We start from the raw sequence: 15,162 nt of genomic DNA on the forward strand, positions 1-15,162 counted from the left end.
AAAACACATTTCATGCTTTTTATCATCATTTTAATCAAGTAAAAATTTACAGAGCTGAAGCGGTAATTATGCAGTAATTTTTCTGTCCAATACCATAGCTGCGCATAGTTCTATAGCTGTTGGCTTTGGCACTGGGCCAGCCAGTATTTTAAAGACCGCTCTTAACTACCTTCACCAAAAATAAACAACACATGCAACTATAACAATTTTACTTTAGTATTTAAGTCAACCAACTGCTCTACTACTGTCAGCTATTTTTAAACAAAGGCACTGATGGTGTAGAATAGGAAGCTGTTCTAATCTTACTAATCTCTGAATGATTCTACACATCGTGTAGAACAACTTTTCGTCCTGTACTACAAGTTACTCTTCTGTGAGCCTCAAATACTACCACAAAAACCTGAAGAAAATGGTTAGCTGAGAAAAATCGGGAGAGAAAAGGTTACTTAAGTCACAGATAACAACTAAACTTCCTTGGTGCTATCATCCTGTATTCAGAAGTACTTGGTAGCAATAACTTAACTCCAGGAAATAAAAGGTTTCATTAGATTTCCATTTTCACAAGGGAAAGAAATTTCACTATCATCAGTGTTGCAGAAGTCAATTGATCATTAATTTACATGGAGGGGGAAGGAAGGAACAGGACATGGGACAAAATGGGTCACGGATTCCATGTATTTCTATCCAGCTATCTTGCCCCAAGAAAAAAAACAAATCAATTCATGTAAAAAAAAAAAAAAAAAAATTGAACAGCAGATTTCTGCACATCCAAGAAATACAAAAATAAAAGCAAAGCCCAATTATTTAATCACAACCCATTAGTTCCCTTACATAGGATGATAGCCATTAATATAAAAAAAGGTCTTAATAAATAAAAAAAACATGAGAAATCTGGTCTAAGATCAGGCAGGGATAATCTCTGCAAAGAGTTCAGCATGCAGCAGGTCAGCCTTTCTAAAGCAGAGAGCAAAGCTATTTGTAAAGCAGTCATTTTCAACTCCTGTCTTTAGGATATTACACCAAAATCCTCCTGATTCTGCAAGCTTCCTACAGTGTTTGACTGTGAAAGTCTTGCTTGTCTTCTATTGAACTGAAGAAAAAAAAATAGCCTTCTGGGACCACACAGGGACTCTTTCAAGTCTCCTGCAAAGTGGTCTGGCATGAACAAATCACGTGCAATCTTATGCAACATTCACAATGATCCACAAACACTGTGAGACTAAGAAACAGACCGAGTACAGTTTAAAAGACAAAAGATTCATTTGTTTTTGCAGGTAAGGGAATGCACGCCACTAGCTTTTTCAACTGAGAGTCGGCTAACACCAAAATTAATCATTAAGTTCAGAAAATTAAATAGCCGCGGATTAAAAGCGTATACGACTAATTTTAGGAAAAAAGATATACAAATACAGTATTAGCTCATTTTACTTTCCTGCAAATAAACAGATGAAAGAATAATAGTAATGAATATTACTACTCATGACCAGCAATAAATACTCCATTAGTGAAAGACGGATCATTTCTAGCATTGGATCCGAAGTAAATCACGCTCAGCTGTTGAAAGAGAACCAACCAATCTCAGTCACTCAAGTATTCCTTTTCTTCAGACCACAGCTGAGGAGTCCTTGAGGTACAAAGCACTCTCTGCAAGTAAGAGAGTGGAGCAAGTAAGCCTCCAGCCAGCCTGCCCCCGTCCAGCATTCGGCTTTCCTCCCTGCTCCCTTCCCCAGGCCTTCCTCCCGAGGGTGGTCTTACAGTGCTTTGCAAGAGAAGAAACACTTATGTCAATTTTACGCTCCCGCTGGTGCCAGAGTCATTGCTATAAGCTCAGCTTTCAAGACCAAAAATAATAAAGATCAAGGCCTGGGGACTTCCTACACGCCCAATAAGCTTCTGGCAGATTCCGAGTAAAACGTTTACTTCTGTAACAAATAGGAATTCTATTTCAAGAAAATAGCGTAAGCCCTCTCTGTGATGTATACCACTCAGGCATGTACATCCCAGCCTCCTGACATTCCTGTCTTTAGTACATTTCACACAATTCCTTAAATACCAAGCTGCAGAAATCACTCTTGCTACAAATGAGAGACAGATCTTCGAATAAAATTCAAGCAGAAGAAAACTTACCAAGCTAAAAACCAGTCAGCCTTCAGAAGCAGACTGAGCACTGAGGCTTTACTTTTAATAACCGTTTTAGCTACAGTTCTACAGTGTACCTCAAGACCTACATACTTCAAACTAAAGCTTCTAAAATATATAAATTGTTCAGGTCCTCACTAGAGTCTTCCATCAGCGTTTTATCAACATCCAGTTTTCTTAACAGATCTACTACTCTTTGTGCTAACAAAAGCACCATAAAAAAGCTAAACACAAAATGCAGATCAAACTAGAGTTTCTAAAAACATTCAGCACCATGTTCGGACTCTTTTTTTTTTTTAATTTTATTTAAATTTATTTCAACCAACTTCAAAAACTGAAGCTGACGGGCTTTTGAGAATCCACTCTACTATCTCTCCAGGTTTTTAAAACTTACTCATTTTTGTACTCTTTCTTATCTCCCTGACATTCAAAATACCAGAAACCACCAGAGGCACATGTGAAATGGCTTCCTAACTATTTCCCCTACTCTACAAAGTCTGTTGGAATACCTCGAGCTGTCAATTTATACCTGTTCAGACCAAGTAGAATAATAAAAATACTAGCAATTTTGAACAGCTGCATTATACATTTACTTTGCACATACTAATGAATTACAGAAGGAACAAAACTAGCTTCAGAATCATGTTTTAGAACCTATACTGCTACCCAAAGGAAAGGAAGAAGGGACAAAGTCTCTTTAGGTGAAAGCGTGAAAGCAAGGTGACCATCCTGAGCAAGGCACCAGACATTCCTGATCCTCATCAGAGGAGTACAATGTGCCACAAATTCCCTAGAAGAAGTTCCAAATCAGAAACCTGAATCAGACTGAAGCATCTAATGCATTAAAAAAAATAAAGTTGGAAGCATTTAAAGTTATTTATGCCTTGGGTGTAGTATAAAGTGAAAATGCTTTAGTGATGTACCCACCAACTAAGTATGAAATACACTGCAGATGGACTAATTCAGCTACCTACCATTTAGGGTTTGAGGTTTTTAATTTCTTCCTTTCCTTGGTTTTTTTCAGGCGTACAAACAGTACCACCAGAGACAGTGGTAGCTGCAGCAGTTTTCCATCAGAAAATTTCAACACAAACTTAAATAAGACCTATTCTTTTCATCTTACTTTATAAAAATTAGAAGCACTTTAAAAGAATGCAAATCTGTAACGGTGTTCTCGCCACACTATGCAGGAATTGTTCTCTCCTTTTCACAGTTACCTTTTCAGAAACCTTTCTTTCCTTTACAGGTGACTGATAGCTGCCTCAGTTAGGATGTCACCTTCCCAAACAGAACATATAGAACACAGCTGCATTAAGGCCAAGGTCTGAAAAATGCTCAGCACTGCGGTCTTGAGCCAGCAGAACACTTGAGCATATATTTTAAAGAATATTTCCACTATATTCACTGAGAGAGACTGATGAGCTAAAACCAAAATAATTGTTTAAATAAAAGGCTTCTATTAATAAAAATACAAAGAAAACAAACAAACAAAATCACTCCCTAATTACACAATGACAAATATTCAGTGCTATTTCCCTTAATTTTATTTTTAATCTGTTCTTGGTGTTTTGATCCCTACCTTTTAAGAGCAAGGAAACTGGTAAAGAAAAGTGCAGAACAAGAAATAGCAATGTCATATAATCTTTTATAACGAAAGAAAAGATCTATGTCCTTCTCCTAAGAATTGCAGTATTTTTTTCCCCATAACACAGAAAAATCTTCAAATAAAGAGTATTTACATTACTCAAACTTTCAATTTGGCACCTAATCACCTGCAACTGACAACAACTGTCTTTCCAATGTTTCCTCTGGGATCTTCATTACCTTAAATAACCTTTGAGATGCCTAAAATGTAGCTGAATACCTCGTCAATGTAATATTTAGGACCTTCCATAATCTTTATGAATGCCAATCCCTCAGTTACTATAAATGACTTAAAGGAAATAACATTACATTGAATTTACTTATACATAAAAATCAGATGAGGATTATGAAAACATGACTATGTTTAAACTACACAATGTTGGCAGAAAATGGAGAACATCTGACGGATTTATGTATTTTTTCCATTTGTTAGTAGGTTTATATAAATACCCAGTGGAAACTGCGCTAGTCTGCATTGAAACTTTAAAGAGATTATATCCATACAAATAATCTCAATGAAAAAAATGCCAACGTATTGCAATTCATAACTGAGTTTTGAATACATGTACTAAATGTACGTCTGTGTACAAAGTCAAACTGTACCTTATAACAGATTTCAAAATACCTCATTTTGCATGACGAATGTAGAAATCAATTACTTCAGGAAAATAATAATAAGAAATGTCAATAACAATTTGTCCTGGTTTCAGCTGGGATAGAGTTAACTGTCTTCCTAGTAGCTGGTACAGAGCTGTGTTTTGAGTTCAGTATGTGAAGAATGTTGATAACACTGATGTTTTCAGTTGTTGCTCAGTAGTGTTTAGACTAATGTCAAGGATTTTTCAGCTTCTCATGCCCAGCCAGCGAGAAAGCTGGAGGGGCACAAGAAGTTGGCACAGGACACAGCCAGGGCACCTGACCCAAACTGGCCAACGGTGTATTCCATACCATGGGACGTCCCATCCAGTATAGGAACGGGGAAGTGGGGGCAGGGATTCGCCGCTCGGGGACTGGCGGGGTGTCGGTTGGCGGGTGGTGAGCAATTGCACTGCGCATCATTTGTACATTCCAATCCTTTCATTATTTCTGTTGTCATTTTATTAGTGTTATCATTATCATTATTAGTTTCTTCTTTTTCTGTTCTATTAAACCGTTCTTATCTCAACCCACGGGTTTTGCTTCTTTTCCTGATTTTCTCCCCCATCCCACTGGGTGGGGGGGAGTGAGTGAGCGGCTGCGTGGTGTTTAGTTGCTGGCTGGGGTTAAACCACGACACAATTACTTTGGGATTTGGGGGGGCATCAAGAAGAATCTACACAAAAACTTAAAAGAACATCACAATTTTTTTTCCTTATTAGAGGGATATTCCAAAAATAGTTTTAGGATATGAATTTTATCATTATTATTTTAGTGATTTGAAATCATTCACTGAAAAGTGCTTTTATGTTTTGAAAAACACTGGCTGCTGTGCAGCGTACAGTTTCTAAGCTAGGTTTAGTCCCAAACACTGCAACCTACTTATGCACCCAGAAAGTGCAATAGGAAACAGATGACAATACTGACACTAAAGGTTACTTAGAAGGATGTGGCGAAAATTTGAGAACCCTGTATTTGTACACATTGGTCCTAAACAACTGTTTTAGAACAATTTCAAGGATGAGAATTTTTTAAATACTTATTTCTCTACAGGCAAGCTTGAGCTCCCTTTCCCTGCCACCAGGCTGCTGGCAATCTCTTACTTCTCTCCTTTAGTTTATAAGCAATTGTCCATAAAGCCACTGACTGCGTACAATTAATTATATTTTATGACCAATAAGTTGTATTGCTGTTCTAACTCCCCTCAAAATTAGGGCTGGGATCTGAAAGCCCTTAACTCACAGTTACCCCAAAATAGCTTTACCAAGTCTGATCTCAGAAGAGAGGCAGCAGTAAGCCACACACGTTAGGAAACTAGACAGTCATGCCAATGAGACTAATCACTTGTTTGATGTGGACTATAAAAAAGAGGGTATGAAAAGGCTACGCACAGATTTGGAACATAAGAGTAAGTGTGAGCATAATAAAATAGTTTCCTTTAAATTTGTCTAAAGCAACAGGTCACAGTGGTGGTCTGGACAGGAGATGGCAGCACCTGGACACACCTACAGTCAATAACACTCTTGAACAGGTGAGAGTAAATTAACAGCCCAGTATGAAAATTACCTCTTTTAAATAAACTGGAAATAAACATCCTCAGTGAAGTTTGAATTTGAACAAGCTCCCACAATCACCACAGACTGAATGTAATAGGAAGAGAGAAGAAAGGCCTTCTGCTTTGGTTTTAGAGAAGTCAGACCTTTTGTTCACAATGCATAGTGGCCTATGCATTCTCCTTATAGGAGAGAAATTATGCACTCTCATAGTGCCCAGACCTCCAGTACATTTCTCTAGGACATACAATAGTCCAATTTAGGAAGTACGGGGACCTGCCAGGCAGCTGTGTTAGCAGAGAAAGCTTCTTCATATATACCAAGAGAGCAAAGAGGACCTGGAACTGAGACTTCATCAATAGCAGCAAAAAAAAAAAAAAAAAAAAAGAGGCCAGGACACATTTTCTGACCCTTAGGGGAAATAGCATGTTCATATGGTAAAACCTCTTCATCCCGAAAAGGAAGGCATTGTCTACACTGATTTACTGGAAACGGTCCTTGGCTGCGCTATCCCCAGAACCTCTCCTGGGCATTGCCTTGGAAGAGTGCTAGCTGCCACTGCTCAAAGCCAAGTAGTGAGCATGCAACAGTAAAGCAGTCTGGATGATAGCACGCCAGTTCTTGAGATCATGACCTGTCTGGTCTAGTAAGTAGCATAGATACAGTCTGAGAGGCAAAACATTTATGTGGCATTTCTCATGCTTGCGAGTTACCCATAACATACTCTCTCTGCCTGCCAGATGGACTCTGAACATTGCCCAAGCTGAAATAAGACAAAGTTAAGTTATTAAGAAGTACAACTTCAGTAGTTCGCAATATACGTTCAAGATACATGGCATAATTAGTAACAGTTTTTGCAGAAACCACAACTAAACCAAAAAGGAAAGCATTTCCAGACATGAGACAATTCCAGAGTTTTCTGGATACAACGGCCTTCCGACAAATGGTAAGCAGCACAAAGCTGACCGCATTTCTGTACTAGGCATGAAACTCGCATAGTTGGTTTCTCTACGCTATGGCCTCAGATGCAGGCCCATAGTCAAATATGTGACACAGCAACCTAGAGCCTATTTCGTGCTCTACAACTCCATGTATTAACCACTGGTAATCGAAGACTTGCTGCCCAGCTGCATCCAACATATGCTGTGTGTTAGAGCTGGGGAGAGGATTCAGCTGGCACTGAACTGCAGCAGTCCCTTCAGCAGGATCTTGTTTGAAGGCTAATGAAGACCCAGCTGAAACCATGTGTTGCAGCCATTTTACTATAGCACACAACTTGAAACATCTTTTCTTCATGTGACATACACTGTCATCTCATGAACAAGGGAAACTGATCCTGGGAGAAACCTGGTTACACAGGGAAGACAATCTGTTTCTGTAGCTGTTTCTGCCCAAAGTCACAAATTTTTCTATGGCAGAGAGTAAGAATACAGGAGACCAAGTTGAAGATTAAATCATATTGCTTTGGCAATTACTCCTTTTCTCTTTCTTTTGTTGTCTCTTTCTCTTCTCCCCCGCACCCCCCCCTCCCAAAAAAAAAGGAGGGCAGAAGAGAACATCAGTTCCCAGAACTACCCAGGTCTTTTAATGATTGTATTTTATAAGTCAGCATGTTGTCTCACATATTCTGTTGGATTTTTTTTTTTTTAAATGTATGAGATGCATGCACAGAAACTTGGTATAAATATTAATTACCTTTAGTGTTTTTCCAGTGGTGGAGTAAAGTACTAAGATAACAGTTTCACAACGCAGCAAGCATTTAGATAACATTATCTAAACACTTTCTGTGTTACAGACTTACTATCTCAACACTTCCTCAGTTGTCATCAACAAAAACCTCTTGCCAAGGCTAACATATGCCTCACTATTGAGATTCTCTCCCTGATCCCATCTCTAACAACCTTCTATTGTTTTCTCTGTATAAATGTATGCACAAGATGACCTGCTAGCCTGGAGGGATACTGGAGTTTATACTTCAAATGGATACATCAATCTGTAGCATGACAGGGCTAACAGCAGTATGAACACCTCCAAGAAGTCAAGGGGAAACTGCTGCACATCACATTAGCTAACATTTTGAGGAGTAATTGTATTATAGTCTCTCTACGTACAAGACCTACTTCAAGTCTTCGCTGGAGGAAAGGTCACATACAACGTATATAACCTTTAATATGAACACAGTACAAACTGCTCTGCATTTTCTGCACTGGCTGTTTATGATGTCTTAGATTAAGATAGTTTCCATGTTTGGTTTTTTTAATGACCTTAATAAAGATGGACTGGAGGATATACAGAACAACATAACAGGGCTTACACAGTCTAAGTAAATTATACTGTGGAAGTGGCTCAAGCTTAGGAGGAGAGAAGTTTTCACTGTAGGAGAGAAGATCACCGAGCTTTTGCCACGAGTTCTGCAGGGAAGAACATGTTCTACAGTAATAACCATCTCATTCTTTCCCTGAAACCTATACCTATAAAGATAAGCATATTTTTGCAATACGTTAAAGCAGTGTTTAATATCTAGTTTGTTTTTTATTAATGGATTATTTAAAATTTATAAGTAGCTCCTCCAGTGTACTGGCATTGTGAGATTTTCTTCCATGTACAACTGAAGTAGCAGTTTTATTCCTGTGATCCTCAGTGAAATACTACACCATAATAGGTGAAAATCCCCCATAAATAGTCAAAATAAAAACCTTATTTTTCTATATTAAATGTGTTGCATGTTGAACATGGAAATTTATTGATTACTAGCTGCACATGTGTATATAATATGGCTTGTCAAAATATGCTGTTCCTATCTAAAATTTGCTTCTCGTTATTTTTAAGACAAACTGAAGTAATTCTTAGACTGTTGATGGTTACTAAAGAAATAATCCAAAATAACACAACATCCCTGAATAATTAAATTCGGCAGCAGGCTGCCATGACCACTGCTACGTATTTCTTTTCTCTACATCTAGGGACAAATCCTGCTCTTCATATTGGTTAATACCAAAGGCAACATGGAGTAAGAAGGAAGGCTGAAAGCCCCTGGATCAAGGATAACGTTTATCCTCATACCATATATGTGCAAATATGGGACAATGACAGATGGCACAAAAAGGTTGGTCAATACATCTGCTAATATAAAAATGAACCAGTTAAAATCAGAGTATGGCAATGCAGGTTTTTTTAGTTAACACTTCATGACTAGAAGCACAACCCAATGAAAACAACTTTACACAATTCCTGCTCTACAAATGGGATGTCATTCATCTCTGTAACAGGATGCCACCTGCAGATCGAACTACAGGAATCCAAACAGTAGATTATGCACATCTTCTTACTAATACTTAAAACTTATGAACACTTAAGACACTTCAGGTTAGAATATATACTGTCTGCAGACAAGATTAGATAAACAGAGAAATAGTTTCCCTCTAACAGAAATGCAAACCACTTAAAAAATTTTATGTGCTAAATTACGACTTTTTAAAAATAAAATCCAGTTTTTACTAAATCTAATCAATACCAGATAAAGTGGACAAAAGAAAAAGAGAAGACGTCTCATGGATCTATGAAATAAAATTTCTGCAATGAAATCACAAGCAACATTTTTCCCTTAGCAGCAGGTAAGTGATGTAGTCAGCACTACACCACAACATGTAGCTCGAGGCACTAATGATTACTGAAGGCATGGGGGTTTTTTTACATTTGTGTTACACTTCAAAATAGTGCTGATTTAGAACTACAACTATTTTGAATTATTTCAAATGTCAGTACCAAAAAATGGTTCTGCAAGTTTGTCATATTCATTATGAATATAAATTCATTGTGAGAAGACACAGGATTCTGCCCTATTTAGGAAACACAGAAGTTGTTGGGACCATATTTCTGTTTTAATACAGGATATAGACATTACAATAAAATATAAAAGCATAAAAAAAAAAAAAGAAGGTTATTAAAGGTACATTCAGGTTAATGCTGAAATAAACACACATTTTTCACTGGAAATTCTGAGCTTCTTGAGATATATGTCCTTAACAAAAATCAAGAACTTGCTCGTATCTATACCAATATTACCAGTTATTCTAAAAACAATAGCACCAACTGGTAATAACTCCAAAATGAATCATAATTAACTAGAAAATTGTCAGAAGGGATGCAGTCCTTCTTGCTTTAGCATACTCAAAATACCAACATAAGAAAGAATTGCATATAATACTTCTAAAATCACTGCTGTTATCACCCTTCTGACATCTCTCTCTCCTTGCCTGAATCACTGCGTTTTCACACAGCGTTTAAAATGGACTCCTTTGGAAAATTCATTTCCATAGAAGATCTACTACTCTTTAAAACAAGAATGCAGCCAGATAAGCGTATATATTCAAAGTGACACATAACTTATTCATGGCACATGAATAAGTTACATGGTAAGTTACATGCAGTATCTCCAAAAAAGCCCTCCTTTTGTGCTGTTAGTCTTAGCATTTTATTAAATACCATACAGGCACAGAATCACCTCAGAACTGTCATGAGCAGTTGTGCTCTAGAGATCAGGACTGAAAAAAAAGAATCCTTTTGAATATTAATAACCTAAAACTCAAGAACAAGCCTGACTAGCACTGATGGAGGTTCACCAACCAACTATTCCATTTCTTCAGCCTAAGGCATAAACTGACTTTTTCTTAACAGCTCCATACTGCAAAGTTTAAACCCTTAAATTTAAGCTTTCCTTGGTAATTTTATCACAGATAATACAGCTATCAATTACTTAGTCTCATGAAGTGAGCTGTATTAGAATCATTGACTGGCACAGTTGCACAATGATTCATCTGTGGCTCACAGACCCACATATAGCTAAAGCTTCCCCTTACTGCCCATAAAGATGCCTTCAGCAGTCATAAAGTGGGTAAAAATATCACCCTTTCCATTAATATTTGTGTCATGCTGCTCTAGAATGAGCAGCTGTTGCATGCTGGCAATTGGTGGGCTACTGAAATGTCCAATACCAGGCATCTATTCTGCCAGTCAGCTGTGCCAGGTACACTCTGCCGGGCATCTTAACCATGAAAGCAGAGTCCTCCTACCGCTCTGGAGAAAGGGGAAAGGGCAAGGGAAATGTTGAGAGGTTCGACATTTGATACATGACAGGCACTAGCACGTATTGAACAAGTCAGCCTGTAGAGTCTGGATGATGAAAGTGTGTTGACTTTTTTCAAATTAAGTTAGTGTAGTTTTCAATATTACACCCTAATTGCACTAGTTGTGTGTTAAGTCAAGGCAGTGCCGCAGTCATGTTGAGCTTATAAACAGAAAGAATACTTAACACACACAGGTATGTAAGAATATCAAACCGAATTTACATTAGGAGCTTCATTTTCATAAATTAATACTACTCTAGGATTAAAGCCACAAGTCATTATCAGTCCCTTAGTAATCGTGTTAGACAATTCTTTTCTACGTCCTTGTTGCAGAGATTCAGTCAAGGCCACAAACAGGTTTGTCACCACATCTTTGCTCTGTATCTACTGGATTCAAAACTGCTCATTTTTTAAAAGACTTTTTACATGGGATAATACAGATTTTTTTATAGCAAAATGTCAAAAATTACCTAAATTCTATCTTGATGGCTATGTCACAATTAGCTCTGAAAGCTAAAAATTTAAGGTAATCTGTTAGGATAATCTGTTTTGCCTTAAAATGGCCTTGATCTCAACAGCAATTTGTTAGAAATGATTACTCTCATTTAAGTAACCCCTGTAACTTAGAAGAATACAGTGAAGTAGATAAGCATTACTGTATGTATTTTTATAGGGCTACTATGTAATTATGTATGCAAAGTCTGAAATACCATATTATTTGTCTATATAATACATGTGGCCCTCTTTGTACAAATAACACAGCTCTGAGTTTTTCAGTAACCAACAAAACATTTTCTAAGTGTGGGAACACCTAGCTGAAACAACTGCAACGGTACTGTTCAAACAAGGCTAGAGAGACCTAAAAAATTAAAAAATACGAGAACAAAACCAGCTGTGAACCGCGCTACAACAACCCTAACCAGAAGGTATGAAGTATAAGAAGAAATAATACGTGAACATAAGATGATTCTCAGACTGCTAATAGCATGAGGAAATAAAGTGAAGCAGATAGTAAGACACTGCCACTTAAACACTCCTGCTTGCATCATGTGTTTAAATACAGAGAGGGATTGTGTGCAGCTTTAAAATTATTTTGTTCAAAGACTGTAAGATTGTTGTACATAAATCCTAAAATTAGGGCTCAAAAATAATGAAAACTGAGATCTCATAAAAGAAAAAACAAATGTTTCTTATAATAATAGAACCTAACTTTCTAAAAACCATGCAGTCTTCTTTTTCATTACTTTTTGACTAATTTGAGAAGCACTGGCATAGTAATATCAATCCATAGTAATTCACGAGTTAAGAGACACTACAATTAATTTGCCGTATCTCAATTTAAATTACTTTTTCGCTCAGTCATAGAGATGCTCTCCAGACACGCACACAGGCTCTGTCACCATAGTTAAGATACCAGACCACAAATACATAGCATACTTTTGACGTGTAAGTTATAAAAATAAAAACACAGCATATCAAATGCCACTCCTCTTCTTAGCAAGGCCTCTGAATACACGCTTATTTTTGTTGTCTGCTAATGTAGGTTAATGCACCCTTCTTCCCTTCACCCCATGAAAGCTGAATGCTATTATCCAAAGTAGCATTATATTAGATTAAGGCCATTCAGAAAGGATATTCTTGAAAAAATATGGCAAACTGGGAGGCAAAGAAGGGACATAAGCCCAGACTTTGTTGTCATTAAGTTCACTGAAGATGAAATTACGTTTATCAGTTTCATTCATAAAGCTAGTACATCAACAGGGGGAAATGGGGTTACTTGGTTTCTTCAACACAGAAAAAAGAGGAAGAATATTATTCTCACAATCTAAAAACTATTAATGCAGTTTTGATTTGTGCTTTCAAACAGCTGCTTACCATAGGCACCTCAAGGGAAATGTAGAAATAAAAACATTGTATCATGAGCTTTATGTCATAGATTCACACAACCTTAAAAAAATCCAAAGTCATCAGGTGTTAAACCCATGTACCCATTTTCCAGTATGAGGCAATTTTTAGCTTTTCTGGCAGGTAAACTTTAGCATTGGGAGCTCTCCAGTGAAGAAGCAGCCATGCTCTTAGAACATGTAAGCTAGTTAACTTCTGACCATCTTGTATCAATTAAAAAATGACAACTAGAAACAGGATTTGCAAGTGCTGGAAGACCTGATTCCCCTCTGTGTTCATGTCTCCCTCAAAACAAATCTTCTGATACCTTTACCTGATTATAAACCTATGATAATAACCCAGTATTTGAATCATAGAACATGAAGAGATATGAATCTTGATGGAGAGCTTTAATATTCCTAGGACTTGCAGCTACACTCTTAAATTTGGAAGGAGGACAGCACTACTGTAAAATGAATGCCTTTGGAAAAAACCCCAACCATAACTTGGCTGAATTAAAAAAACCAACCAACCAAACAAAAAAAACTCCAAAAAACCCCCATACAAAAAAACCCCAAACCACAAAGCAAAGCAAAATATTTAAATCTCTGTTTCTTCATACTGCACACCTTGCTTAATTACCAAGGACTAAGTATATGATGTCCTTCACACTTCTATTAAAGAGCACAAGGTTTAATGAGCTACACAGAAGGGACCCAAATTTTTGAAAGACCTGAACCCCATTCATTTTACAGCATGGTTTCAGAAAAAATTTGTTATCCTTTGCTGTATTGTCTGTAAAAGAGACCGCAAAAGATTTAAATACCTGCTAATATACATTTAAATTCATGCTGTAAGCCTGCTACCAGCTGTCCTTTAGGTGGATGGTTGCACAAAATTATTTCACATGCGTCCACTATGCAGTATGATCACAATTAATGGAATAAATTTTATGATTCAAAACAATACTAAGCAACATGTAGAAAATACTAAAACCATGAAAAATGCATTAATTTATTCATTGCCATGCATTTGTGATCTTTCCACTTTCAGAGTACAGTTTAATTGACTAGTTTAGAGACCAATTAATCCCTTTACATTTAAGTCAATCACTGAATCCTCTCCACATAATTTAGCTTCTACATGCTGACTCCCATTTGATGTCCCTGGAGAGTGAATGCAGTTGAAACAGGTGGCACACAAATCACATTTAGTAATAGAGAAAGAACTGCATTAGCAGGGATATGAAGTATTAAAAATAAAGACTCACAATTCAGTCAACCATATTCACTCTCTATTCTCTAGTGCTCCAGCTCCCAATCATATCCTGAACGTTTTCTTTTTTTAAAATGACAATTACAGGTCCCAGATAATTATTTTAATTTTCATTGGTTTCTAGTCCTTGTCTACCTACTGCTCCTCTCTTCTCTCACTATGGTTCTACAGGCTTTTCCCTATGTCACCTTAGTTTTCTGCTCTTCTATCTTTTGTATATGTAAGTTAATGCTAAATTGTTCTGAATTAATTCTGGAAGATAACGTCTTGTTTACTCTCTCATTTCTTGACTTGAAAGCCCCAAATTTCAGGTTCTGTAATAACCATCTTCCTTCTAGGATTACTATTCTGTAATCAGGATTTCATTTCTTCTTGCCAAGCACACGTACCTAGTTTAAGAAATTTAGGCACACTGTATTGCTTCATATCACTTTATGAAGAGCATAACTTCATTTCTTTATGAGGTACAGGAACATAATTTGGTATCAAAGATAGGGAGAGCTGGATCTGTCAGCTAAGGAAATCATTACTCAGATGGGGGACAGAGATATTGGACATCATCCCAAACCAGTAAACTACAGCAACACAGTCTTACGGGGGCAGGGGGGGAGAGAGAGTTTTTGGCCTATTAAAACCACTCACAATCTCACCAATATTAGAACCGGATAGGACATTTTACTTTCCCGCAAAATAAACACTGAAGGGTATCAGAATGAACACGGGATTTCTCTATTTAAACAAAAAGGTAAATCTGAAAATGAGTCAAGGAGTTCACCTTTTCTATAAGCTGTCCAATCAAGCCAAAAGTTTGAAAAGAAAAATTATTTCAAATGAACTATAGTTAAAAACATGTCCTGAAACCACATGAAGCTTAAATGAATAGAAATTAAAGGAAAATATTATTT

General features: G+C 37.0%; 1 protein-coding gene across 1 annotated transcript in view; it reads right to left on the bottom strand.

The window, feature by feature from the left end:
* The window catches only part of MED13L (mediator complex subunit 13L), a 206,540-nt gene that overhangs the window by 59,017 nt on the left and 132,361 nt on the right, over positions 1–15,162 (bottom strand). The window lies entirely within an intron of this gene.

This window comes from Harpia harpyja, chromosome 9 (genome assembly GCF_026419915.1).
Source record: "Harpia harpyja isolate bHarHar1 chromosome 9, bHarHar1 primary haplotype, whole genome shotgun sequence".
NCBI classification, from domain to species: Eukaryota; Metazoa; Chordata; class Aves; order Accipitriformes; family Accipitridae; genus Harpia; species Harpia harpyja.